General features: G+C 44.0%; 1 protein-coding gene across 1 annotated transcript in view; it reads right to left on the bottom strand.

The window, feature by feature from the left end:
- The window catches only part of LOC126174755 (calmodulin-binding transcription activator 1), a 1816127-nt gene that overhangs the window by 426069 nt on the left and 1376769 nt on the right, over positions 1–13289 (bottom strand). The window lies entirely within an intron of this gene.

A 13289-nucleotide genomic window follows, 5' to 3' on the forward strand; every position in this document is an offset into this window, starting at 1 on the left:
TCGCTTTGTTGTACGCAGTAGGTTACACTTACTAATATTGAGAGATAACTGACAGTCATTACACCACGCATTTATTTTCTGCAAATCCTCATTGATTTGTTCACAACTTTCGTGTGATATTACTTTCCTGTAGACTACAGCATCATCGGCAAACAGTCTAATGCCGTTGTAATACCAACAACCAGATCGTTTATGTAAATTGTAAAAAACAGCGGACCAATTACGCTGCCCTGGGGCACACCTCATGCTACGCTTGTTTCTGTTGAACTCTCCCCATTCAGGACGACATACTGCTCTCTGTCTGTTAGGAAACTTTCTATCCAACCGCATATGTCATCGGATAGACCGTAAGCGCGCGATATCCACATACACAGATGGCGATAGTATCGCGTACACAAGGTATAGAAGGTCAGTGCATTGGCGATGTCATTTGTACTCAGGTGATTCACGTGAAAAGATGTCTGAAGTGGTTATGGCGGCACGAAGGTAATTTACAAACTTTTAACGCGGAATGGTAGTTGGAGCTATGCGAATGGGACATCGTTAGCGAATAATTTAATATTCCGAGATCCACAGTGTCAAGAGTGCCCCAACAATACCTAATTTCAGGCATTACATCTCACCACAGACAACGCAGTGACCGACAGCCTTCACTTAACGACAGAGAGCAGCAGCGTTTGCGTAGAGTTGTCAGTGGTAACTGACAAGAAAACACTGCGTGAAATAACAGCAGAAATTAATGTGAGACGTGCGACGAACGTAACCGTTAACGACAGCGCGCGAAATCTGGCCTTAATGGGGCACGGCAGCAGGCGACCGACGCGAGTGCCTTTGCTAACAGAATGACATAGCCTGCAGCGCCTCTCCTGCGCTCCTGACCATATCGATTGGACCCTAGACGACTGGAAAACCGTGGCCTGGCCAGAGGAGTTCCGACTGTAGTTGTTAAGAGCTGATGGTAGGGTCGGGTGTGGCGTAGACCCCATGGTGCCAGGGACCCAAGCTGTCAAGGCACTGTGGAAACTGATAGTGTTTCCATAATAGTGTGGGCTTTGTTTACATGGAATGAACTGGGTCCTCTGGTCCCAATGAACCTCTTGGAGGCAAATTGCAGTCATTCATGGATTTTTAAGCTCCCAAACAACGATGCAATATTTATGGATAACAGTGCGCCATGTCACCATGCAATGACTGTCATGACTTCTGTCACCTCAGTGTAATCGCTCCTTTTAGAGACGTATATGTTTTGTGGCAAAAGTTAATATAATCCACACAAGAGGTTAACATCTAACAACAATTCTGCAGAAATAAAATAAATATGTCCATTGAAGATAGCAGAAAAGCTGCTGAAATATGTCTGGGTGAAAAATAACTACAAAACGGTGTCTTGCATAATGCGAAATTCCTCGCCAACAGATTTACGATTGAATACTTCAGCACATAACAGGGAAACAAATTATATACAATATTACAGGAAGCGAACATGGAGTACATGAAGATCAGGTGACAGATATGACGAGGTCACAGGGAACTGACACATCACTGAAAGAAGTCCGCCCTCGGTAGCTGAGTGGTCAGCGTGACAGAATGTCAATCCTAAGGGCCCGGGTTCGATTCCCGGCTGGGTCGGAGATTTTCTCCGCTCATGGACTGGGTTTTGTGTTGTCCTAATCACCATCATTTCATCCCCATCGACGCGCAAGTCGTCGAAGTGGCGTCAAATCGAAAAGACTTGCACCCGGCGAACGGTCTAGCCGACTGAAGGCCCTACTCACTGAAAGAAAACCTAAATTCAAGCACAACACCTGGAGTAGCCGACATTACCATATGACACACTATTCCACCTCGTTTGCAAAGTATCGGAGTCAGGTGAAATGCTCTCAAACTTATAGAACATCTTAAATAATCCCACTTCCAAAGACGACAAAAATACTGACACCGTATTATTTACAAAACTAGGGAGAAACTGGTAAGCCCGACCTCGATGACGATCACTTTGGGTTCCTGGGGAACGCTGAAACGCAAGAGAAAATACTGACCAACGACTTACCTTAGATTGAAGAAACATATATACGTGTATACTATTTATAGATTTCAAGAACGCTTTTAACATTTTTGATTGGAATATACTCTTTGAAATTCTCGAGGTAGTGAAGGTAAATTACAGGGAGCGAAAAGTGTTCTACAACTAGTACAGAGAGCACACCGCAGTTATAAGAACCGAAAGGCATGAAAGAGAAGCAGTTTCTGAGAAAGGAGTGGGTCAGGGACATAGACTATCCATATGTTATCTGTACATCTGTACAATCTGTACATCGAGCAAGCGATAAAGGAAACCACAGAGAAATTTGGAAATGGAATAAAAATTCAGTGCAAAGAAATAAATACGTTGAGGCTTGCAGATAACATTGTAAACGGCAAAGGATGTGGGGAAGCAGTTGACTAGAAAGGATAGTGTTTTCAAAAGTCACAATAAGATCAAAATAAACAAAACTAAAACAAGGATAGTGGAACGTAATCTAAATCAGGAGACGATGCATCAATTACATTATGAAATGAGACAGTAAAACTATTACATCAGTTTTGTTATCTGGGCAGCAAAGTGAGTGATGATGGCCGACGTGGAGACGATATAAAATGCAGACGAGCTAAAGGAAGAAAAGCGTTCCTGAAAAAGATAATTTTTTTAAAACCGAATATAAATTTAGATATTGATAATAGAAAATCTTTTCTAAAATTACTTATCCATATCCTTGTCTTGTAAGGAAGTGGCATATGGACAACAAGGAATTCTGGAAAGAAGGAAAATAGAAGTTTTCAAACGAGTAGCTACAGAGGAAGGAAGGAAAGAAGGTAAAGGCATAACGTCCCGTCGATAACAAGATTATTACAGATTTAGCTTATACTCTGACTAAGGAAGGAAATGGAACGGGCATGCCATCCCGGGATTTGCCTTAAGCGATTTAGGGAAATCAGGGAAAACCTAGATTGCAGGGAGGAGATCTGAACCGTAGTCTTGCCGGATGCGACTCCAGTTTGCTGACAACTGCGCTGCCTTGCTCGGTGCGGTGCTACAGAAGGAAGATTAATGTTACATAAGTAGATCGGGTAACTAGTGTGGAGGTACTGAATCGAAATAGGGAGTAAACAATATGGAACAATGTCACTAAAATCACGTTCTGAAGCAACAAGGAAGGAAACGTCAAGACTGCGTGATTAAGAACGTAAGTTCGTGAGCGAGAATGATATTCCATTGTTTCCATCGTGTCATCTTTTGTTGGTCATTACGTTATGGACGTTTGTACACGAGAACTTGAAACTGTAAGACTGAATCGAAATAGGGAGTAAACAATATGGAACAATGTCACTAAAATCACGTTCTGAAGCAACAAGGAAGGAAACGTCAAGACTGCGTGATTAAGAACGTAAGTTCGTGAGCGAGAATGATATTCCATTGTTTCCATCGTGTCATCTTTTGTTGGTCATTACGTTATGGACGTTTGTACACGAGAACTTGAAACTGTAAGACTGAATCGAAATAGGGAGTAAACAATATGGAACAATGTCACTAAAATCACGTTCTGAAGCAACAAGGAAGGAAACGTCAAGACTGCGTGATTAAGAACGTAAGTTCGTGAGCGAGAATGATATTCCATTGTTTCCATCGTGTCATCTTTTGTTGGTCATTACGTTATGGACGTTTGTACACGAGAACTTGAAACTGTAAGATGGAAAGTAAGGCGTTAGGAACGCGCCAAGTAAAAATTCAACGAGACGCACGTTATCTATAAATAGTATACATAAAGTCTCAAGAAATCTTCTTGTTATGAAAGGTGTTCATTTTAAGTTTACCTCACGCCAAGTTGTTATGTGGTAAAAAAACAGCACATTATATAAAGTCTGTCATCACTAAAATACTTAAAAACACAAAGCACCTTGTGCAAATGGCCATGTCCATACATACAGGGTGATTCAAAAGTACCTCTACGCACTTCTTGGGTGTAATTTATGAACCAAATATGCGTAAAATATTAAATAAGTATTGTCTGAAATTGCTTTATTTCAGAGATATGCAATTGAATAGGGACCACAAGTGTAACACATACAACACGACAAGAAGGGGCCCAAAATTCAACATAACTACGTACTGCACATTTACCGCACAACACGTTCAAAATGAGGTCCATGTAAACGAAAACATTGACGTGCTCGATGTCTTATCACTCTCGGGATGTTGCAGGCTCCGTTCATCTTATTCTGCACAGTTGCACAGCCATTTGCAGTTCGCTGATGTAATTCTGCTACATTCTCGGTTACGACACCATACACGAGCTCGTTAAGACGGCACCAAATGTAGATGTCCAAGAGGTTAAGATCAGGGCATCTGGCGGGCCAAGCAACTGGACCTGCACGACCTCTCCACTTATCGGGATATGCAACACTGAGATACTCTCCCCCCTCTCGACTGAAATGTGCCAGGCCACCGTCATGCACAAACCACACGTTGATTCGTGTTGCGATTGGTACATCGTGAAGCAGACCACCCAATTTACACTCATGTTCACAAAAAACAAAACACCATGAAAGGCTAGAGATGGGACGTTCATATTCACAGGACATGAACATTAATATGTACCGCAGAAATGATTAGCATTTCAGTCACTTCGGTTCAGCATGTGTCCTGTTGCCTAGTAGGCACAGGATCCGCCTTGGACCCTGATAACTTGTATAATGTGTGATGGAATCGACGCCTATAATGCGCGAAAGGCTGCATTCACCTGTTTCCGAAGTTCATCTGTGGTGGTTGGCATTGGGTCAAGCCACTGCACCTGTCGTTTCTCCATATTCCACACATTTTCGATTGACAACAAGTCTAGTTATCTGGCGAGCCAGGGTAAAATCCTGACATCCTGTGACACCGAGAAGGAACGTGTTAGTGCAGAAACATGTGGTCGTGCATTGCATTGCTGAAAAATGGCGTGTGGAGTGTTGTGCAGAAAGGTTGACATTCATAGGTCACAGTTGTCACAGTGCCCTCGACACGCACCAATTGTGGCTTTTGGTTGAACCCAGTAGCATCCCACACCGCAAGGCCTTGAGTTGGCACTGTATGTCTTACGTGAATGCAGCCACTGTGATGCCGCTCCTCCTATCTAAATGGTTCAAATGGCTCTGAGCACTATGGGACTTAAGATCTGAGGTCATCAGTCCCCTATAACTTAGAACTACTGAAACCTAACTAACCTAAGGATATCACACACACCCATGCCCGAGGTAGGATTCGAACCTGCGACCATAGCGCTCACGCGGTTCCAGACTGAAGGGCCTAGAACCGCACTGCCACACCGGCCGGCCTCCTATCTAAGGCGAATCAAAATGCGGCCAGCATTTTCAAACAAATTGAACTTGGATTCGTCTGAAAATACTATCTGATGCCATTCCTGTCCCCACTGACGTCGTTTCATACACCTTTGCGTCTAGCATGTCTCTGCACATTCGTAAAAGGGTAACGGAGAAGTGGACGAGCCGCACAAACCCATGCTTTAATAAACGGCGACAGACTGTCACCCCTGATAGTGTACGACGTGTTACACAGTTCAACATCTACATCTATTTGATTACTCTGCTATTCATAGTAAAGTGCCTGGCAGAGGGTTCAATGAACCACTTTCAAGCTGTCTCTCTACCGTTCCACTCTCGAACGTATCCCTGGCTGCAAATTTGTACATCAATCTGGTGACTCGACCTGCTACGCTGCTATATATGAACAGCATTTCAGAAGGTGTTTTTCAACAAGATAACTCTCGTCCACATACCACTGTTGTAACCCAACATGCTCTACAGAGTGTCGACATGTAGCCTTGGCTTCCTCACGCCCGCGGGAAAAACGAGCACTTAAATTTTTCTGAGCGAGCCCTGATTTATCTTATTTTATAGTGATGATCATTTCTCCCTATGTAGGTGGGTGCCAACAGAATGTTTTCGCAATCGGAGGAGATGACTGGTGATTGAAATTTCATGAGAAGATCCCATCGCAATGAAAAACGCCTTTGTTTTAATGTTTGCCACTTCCATTCACGTATCGTGCCTGTGGCACTATCTCCCCTATTTCGCGACAATACAAAACGAGCTGCACTTATTTGAACTTTTTCGATGTCATCCGTCAGTCCCATCTGACGCGGGTTCCACACCGCACAGCAGTACTCCAGAATACGACAGACAAGCGTGGTGTAAGCAGTCTCTTAAGTAGACCTGTTACACCTTCTGAGTCTTCTGCCAATGAATCGCAGTCCTTAGTTTGCTCTACCCACAACGTTATCTATGTGATCGTTCCAATTTAGGTTATTTGTAACTGTAATCCCTAAGTATTTTGTTGAATTTTCAGCTTTCACATTTGTGTGATTTATGGTGTAATCGAAATTTAGCAGATTTCTTTTGGTACTCATGTAAATAACTTCACACTTTTCTTTGTTCAGGGTCAACAACTATTTTTCGCACCAAACATATCTTATCTAAATCATTTTGCTATTCGTTTTGGTCATTTGATGACTTTACAAGACGGTAAATGACAGTATGATCTGCAAACAATCTAAGACGGCTACTCAGATTGTTTCCTACGTCGTTAATATAGATCAGGAACAATAGGAAACCTATAACAGCTCCTTGGGGAACGCCGGATATTACTTCTGTTTTACTCGATGACTTTCCGTCTATTAGTACGAACTGTGACCTTTCTAACAAGAAATCACGATTCCAGTCGCACAACTGAGGCGATATTCCATAGGCACGCACTTTGGTTAGAAGACGCTGCGGAGTTGTGGCTCGGGCGTAAGCACATTTGTGATGTCTGTTACGCAGGGGCTGTTTGCGAATCTTGAAACGCCAGCGGCGATTACTGGTTGCCTGGAAGGTATTTCGTATAAACTGTGCCAAGCCTCGAAGTGAGAGGGGAGTCCGTAGTTGGTGTTGGCCTAGATGTTTGTACAAATTGAGGTGCCTGTGTGAGAAGCACGGCGTAGGCCTGTTGGTTGCTTCGTCCTTCTGGCAGCCACCGCAAGCGGATGTTCGGCCGAAATGCCTGCAGTTTGTGGTGAGCATAGCGTGAACAAGTTCTCGTAGGTTGTGCTCCCGGCCTGACTCTTAGCCTGTGCTATTTGTGGGTGCCGACCCCTTGTCTGTTACTGCTTCCGGGTGTCCTGTAAGATTTCACAGAAAAACCGTGTTCTTGTGGCATTCTGTGTTTCTGGCTCAGTCTCCGCCTAGAAAAGGAAAAGATTTGGAATTCCTTAATGCTGCAGTTTAAACACATAGAGAAAAAAATTGTTTTTTTATTCCTGTTCAATGTCGGACAGATTCAAATGTAACTTCATTTATGTATTTGAAATAAATGTGTTGGATTGACCTTAATGAATTATGTGCAATCGAAGTAAGGGACCCAGTCCTTCATTGTGCTTAACAGTGGCGTGCGGTTCGGGGTGTGAGCCCCGTGCTCGGACCAGAACGGTATCGAAAGCCTTCTGGAAATCTAAAAATATGGAATCAATTTGACATCCCCTGTTGCGCCAGAGCCGTGGAAGACGCAGATCTTTCCTGTAATTCCATTTGGAAAAGTCTGTCTACTCGAGGGGTGGTCTGGCTGGCACTAAAGTACTAAAAAGGCTCTGTTATCAACGAGAAATGTTCTCATAAATTACTAAATGTGTAAATATCCAAGGAAAGTTTCACAATCGGCACAGTGCAATAATCTTCTTCTTCTTCCCTTTTCTTTTTCTTGTGCATTTATCCCGTGTCCACGTATAGTCACCATAGTTGTGAACGGATTTGGTATGGTTAGTTGAAGGATTGGCGGAACGCCCTTTATGTCGCCTTCCAATTACACGCCCGGAACGGAATGTGTGTAGCCCAACTGTCTGCGTGTAGTGTCAATCATTCATAAGAAAGTGAAAGAAAGTGTTTTAACTGTTTGCGAATCGTGTAACTGTGGCGAAATTTGGGTACCAGCCCGGTATTCACCTACTCTGATGTGAAAAACCGCCTAAAAACCACATCCAGGCTGGCCGCCACACCGACCCTCGTCAATCTGCCGGGGAGATTCGAGCCGGGGCCAGCACATTTCCCTGTCTCGGAAGCGGCGCTTTAACCCGCCGAGTTTACTAGCGGGTTAAACAGTTTAGTGTTGAAAATATTTTACATTGAAAAAAGGGCTTGAGATCTTCCAATAAATTATCACGTTCAGTTTAACAATTTTCCGTTGTCGACCGATGCCACGGAGCTGAGACTTCGGTCTCAACATTACTCAGTTTTAAATAACAGATTTTAGGAATAAATTATCACGTTCAGTTTAACAATTTTCCGTTGCCGACCGATGCCACGGAGCTGAGACTTCGGTCTCAACATTACTCAGTTTTAAATAACAGATTTTAAGAGGATTGTAGTGCACATGTAACATCACACTAAGGTCGTAATATTACTATCATTTATGACTTTCTGTTGTGATAACCAGACGTATAAGAGAAGAGGCTAACTGTGGACACCGTGGAGGGCATAGAAGATCTAGTTTATATATCCGATATTGTGTAAAACACCTTTGCACTCACTATTACTACATGAGAAAAAGAGGTTATAACCGGAAAAACTTTAACTCGAGAAATTTCCAGTCTGTGGAAACACACACAAGAGAGACAAGTGTTCAGTGTGCAATAAATCTATTCAGATTATGCAGTATTCAACATCACAATGAAAACTTTTAGTTCTACTTAAATGAGAATTTCGGTATTCTAAGACGGAGTGTCTAAAATAGAGCAATGGTGATTCTGTGAAGCGCCCGCGGCACGTTCCAGAACAGGAAGCCATTCACGGCCATCCCAGCAGAGAGCAGCGCGCCATTAACAGATGCGGCCCGGAGCCCAAGCCGTTTGTCACGGAGCGCGCGACGGTGGAACAGTGTAACTGTTCTTTAGCCGCCATTAACATCGGAACTTCTCGGCTCGTGGGCGGGGTGGAGCGGCGCCTATCCGTCATCGGCAGCTGCTCGCCAGCATCTCTTCGGTTCGCGCCTAACGTCGCTCCTCAACCAAGCGCTTCTGCTTCCGATTACTAAGAGTTTGCTAACATACAGTAATGTCGGCACAGGAGGGTTTGCATTCCCCAATTCTCGATATGCGCTCAAAGGTTATCGTGACCCCTTTGATCCAAATCACATGGAAAAGACACTACCAAAGTTCTTCTGAAACCGAAGGTGGATTTGAACAGCGCAGTGTTTTATCAGAAAATGGTTTTGAAATGTCTTACCAGCCACTCGTGAGGAGACCTACAGTTAACGTGGATTTAAATCGTGGTGCACCTCGGCGTTTCACACAAATGCAAATCATTGGCAGATGTTAAAAAAGCATACATGGCAAAAAATCCTACGACCGATTGATGACTGAACCCCGAATATTTGGATTTGTACGCGGACTCTTTCTTCACTGTCACTCTGAGCCATATGCCAAAGACACACCATTCCAGTTATGTTCAAACATCGTCTGTTGAATCCATTATGAATCGAACTATCTGAATTACCTAGTACCACTCGACTTAATATCAACTCTTCATCTTCTATCTATTTGCTGTTACGCCACTACTTAATTTTTACATCACGAATTCCATCTAATAGCTATTTACAGTTCTTGCAACCTAAGGGACTTATGATAGTCCACATGCTTTACTTATTTGTAACTGCAGAGCGGTAAACACGATGTGAGTGTTGAATGAACTTATTTACTAATTGGCAAGTAGATATGGAAACAACCAACGTATTAGAACTTCTGAAGAATAATGTAGAGTTACTGATTAACAGATGTTTGCTCCTGACTCTCACCGTACTAGAATTGTTTTCTAGTTCGTTTCTCAAATTTATGAAACATTTACTACTATGCACGTAATGCTGCACGTACAGGCGCTGGACAAAAATATGGAAGCATCGCGAGAAATGCATGCTTAGACGAACTTGACCAAGAACGGTACCTGTGTAATGTACTCAATACGTTGCAAGTTTCAGTGCAGTTCTAAGTGCTTCGAAAGTAGGAAAATTCTTGATGCTCATATGGTATGTGCTGTTACTCTGCCAAGGATTATGTGAGCATTTTGGTTGATCAAGTCTATCCAATGGTACAATATCTGTTCCCCCTCGGTGATGATGTGTTCCGTTATGACAGGACCCTGATCACACAGCTCGCATCGTCCACGACTGGTTTGTGAGCACGAGGATGAATTGTCGCATCTCCTCTAATCAAATGTCAACAAACCCCAGTATTATTGATCCTTTGTGGTCTACTTTGGTCGCTATCCACCTCCATCATTGTTACCTGAACTTGCCACTATTTTGCAGGAATAATGGTATAAGATACGCTTGGGAACCACATAGAACATGTATTTATCCATCCCGAGACGACTGGAAGATGTTTTGAATGCCAATGGTTTTCATACGCCGTATTAGGCTTGGTAATTTGTTACGTTTCTATTGTTTCCGTATTTTCGTCCTAACCCTGTACGTAGAGGCAGAATTTACATCGAATGCGTGTATGTGCTGGCTAATGTGACGGTGCATTTCCGTTGTCGTTTGAAACTTAGGGTAGTTCCTTTCGCATAAAGACGATACGCGAGGCGTATAGAACGGTGTCAACATTACGTGACTCCGGTATTCCATCTGAAAATAGCGAATCAGTGGTAGAACTGCTCGAAAATGAAACAACAAAATGATGGGTTTCAGATTTCTTTTAAAAACCAAATTAATCATCAAAGCGGACACAGATCACTCAGCGCCAATAATGGGTACATCGAAGGAGATGCACTTTTCAATATGTTGGGGAGACTGTGCAGCTGAAAACTAGCGAAAGATAAAGCGGTAACACCACACAAGATAGAGTCGTTGCTTCTTGGCGCAGAATGTACACACATCAAAAAAAGTTTTGCATCACCTCGATCCCGAGAGTTCCGGAATTTGTACAGAACATTGGAATAGAGATCATCATAAATACTATTTCCGCCCTTTTTATTGCTCATGAAAACCACACATTGCATGTTGTACCACCATAAAGCGAGACTTTCAGAGGTGGTGGTCCAGACTGCTGTACACACCGGTACCTCAAATACCCACTAGCGGGTCCTCTTGCATTGATGCATGCCTGTATTCGTCGTGGCATACTATCCACGAGTTCATCAAGGCACTGTTGGTTCAGACTGTCCCCACTCCTCAACGGCGATTCAGCATAGATCCCTCAGAGTGGTTGGTGGGTCACGTCATCCATAAACACCCATTTTCAATCCATCCCAGGCATGTTCGATAGGGTTCATGTCTCGAGAACATGCTGGTCACTCTAGTCAAGCGATGCCGTTATCACGGAGGAAGTCATTCACAAGTCATTCACATGGGGGCGCGAATTGTCGTCCATGAAGACCCGCCTCGCCAATATGCTGCCGATATGGTTGCACAATCGGTCGGAGGATGGCATTCACGTATCGTACAGCCGTTACGGCGCCTTCCATGACCACCAGCGGCGTACGTCGGCCTCACATAATGCCACCCCAAAACATCACGGAACCTTGACCTTGCTGCACTCGCTGGAAAGTGTGTCAAAGGCTTTCAGCCTGACCAGGTTGCCTCCAAACACGTCTCCGACGATTGTCTGGTTGAAGGCATATGCGACACTCATCGGTGAAGAGAAAGTGATGCCAATCCTGAGCGGTCCATTCGGCATGTTGTTGGGTCCATTTGCACCGCGCTGCATGGTGTCGTGGTTGCAAAGATGGACACCGCCATGGACGTCGGGAGTGAAGTTGCGCATCATGCAGCCTATTGCACACAGTTTGGGTCGTAACACGACGTCCGGTGGCTGCACGAAAAGAATTATTCAACATGGTGGCGTTGCTGCTCGGAGCCATAATCCGTAGGTAGCGGTCATCCAATGCAGTAGTAGCCCTTGGGTAGCCTGAGCGAGGCTTGTCATCCAAAGTTCCTTTCTCTATGTATCTCCTCCATGTCCGAACAAAATCGCTTTGGTTCACTCCGAGACGCCTGGACACTTCCCTTGCTGAGAGCCCTTCCTGGCACAAAGTAACAATGCGGACGGGATCGAAAAGCGGTATTGACCGTCTAGGCATGGTTGAACTACAGACAACACGAGCCGTGTTCCTCCTACCTGGTGGAATGACTGATCGGCTGTCGGACCCCCTCCGTCTAATAGGCGCTGCTGATGCATCGTTGTTTACATCTTTGGGCGGGTTTAGTGGCATCTCTGAACAGTCAAAGGGACTGTGTCTGTGATACAACATCCACAATCAACGTCTATCTTCAGGAGTTCTGGGAACCGTGGTGATGCAAAACTTTTTTTGATGTGTGTACAACCTCCACACGAAGAAGACCCTCTCTACATAACCTATATTCAAACACTACCACGCTCTTACTAAAACAGAATATCTGTACTGGTTATCACTGTTAGCATTCAACCGCGATTCTTATACATGTATTTTAAAAACGCGTTTCAAGAGACAATGCTCCCATCATCAGGTTGTAAAATCTATGTCATGAAATTAAACGGACTAAAAAGACAAAATACCATCACAAATAGTTGGGAAGTCCATAGAGTAAAGCAGAATTAAAAGTATATTGGACTGTGGGTCCTCGTCTTACATCCAAGTTGTTGACACAAGTAGATGGCCGTCCCATAGCTACCAAATATGATGTCGCACTGTGCCGGCTCGGGAGCTGTTGTGGACTGACGTGCCTAGGTGTTGTGGCGTGGTTACAGCCGTGTGCTTGACGGTAACGCTATGCTATTGGGCGCCTGATTTCCTTACTGCATTGGTTCAAATGGTTCAAATGGCTCTGAGCACTATGGGACTTAACATCTGTGGTCATCAGTCACCTAGAACTTAGAACTACTTAAACCTAACTAACCTAAGGACATCACACACATCCATGACCGAGGCAGGATTCGAACCTGCGACCGTAGCGGTCACGCGGTTCCAGACTGAAGCGCCTAGAACCGCACGGCCACACCGGCCGGCTATTGCATTGGTCTGCCATCGTTAGTCTCTCGCAGACAAAGTTCTAAATTCTGACGATAACATTATGGATAAAATTGTTTATTACAAACGTTATGTAGACGACACTCTGTTACTTGTCGATGGTTCCCGTGAGGACATTGAGGAAATAGTAAAAAAGTTCAACGACGCACATAATAAAATAGAATTTACCGTGGAGTATGAAACTGACAATTGTTTACAGTTCCTGGACCTGAATATAAAAA

This window comes from Schistocerca cancellata, chromosome 3 (assembly GCF_023864275.1).
Source record: "Schistocerca cancellata isolate TAMUIC-IGC-003103 chromosome 3, iqSchCanc2.1, whole genome shotgun sequence".
NCBI lineage: Eukaryota > Metazoa > Arthropoda > Insecta > Orthoptera > Acrididae > Schistocerca > Schistocerca cancellata.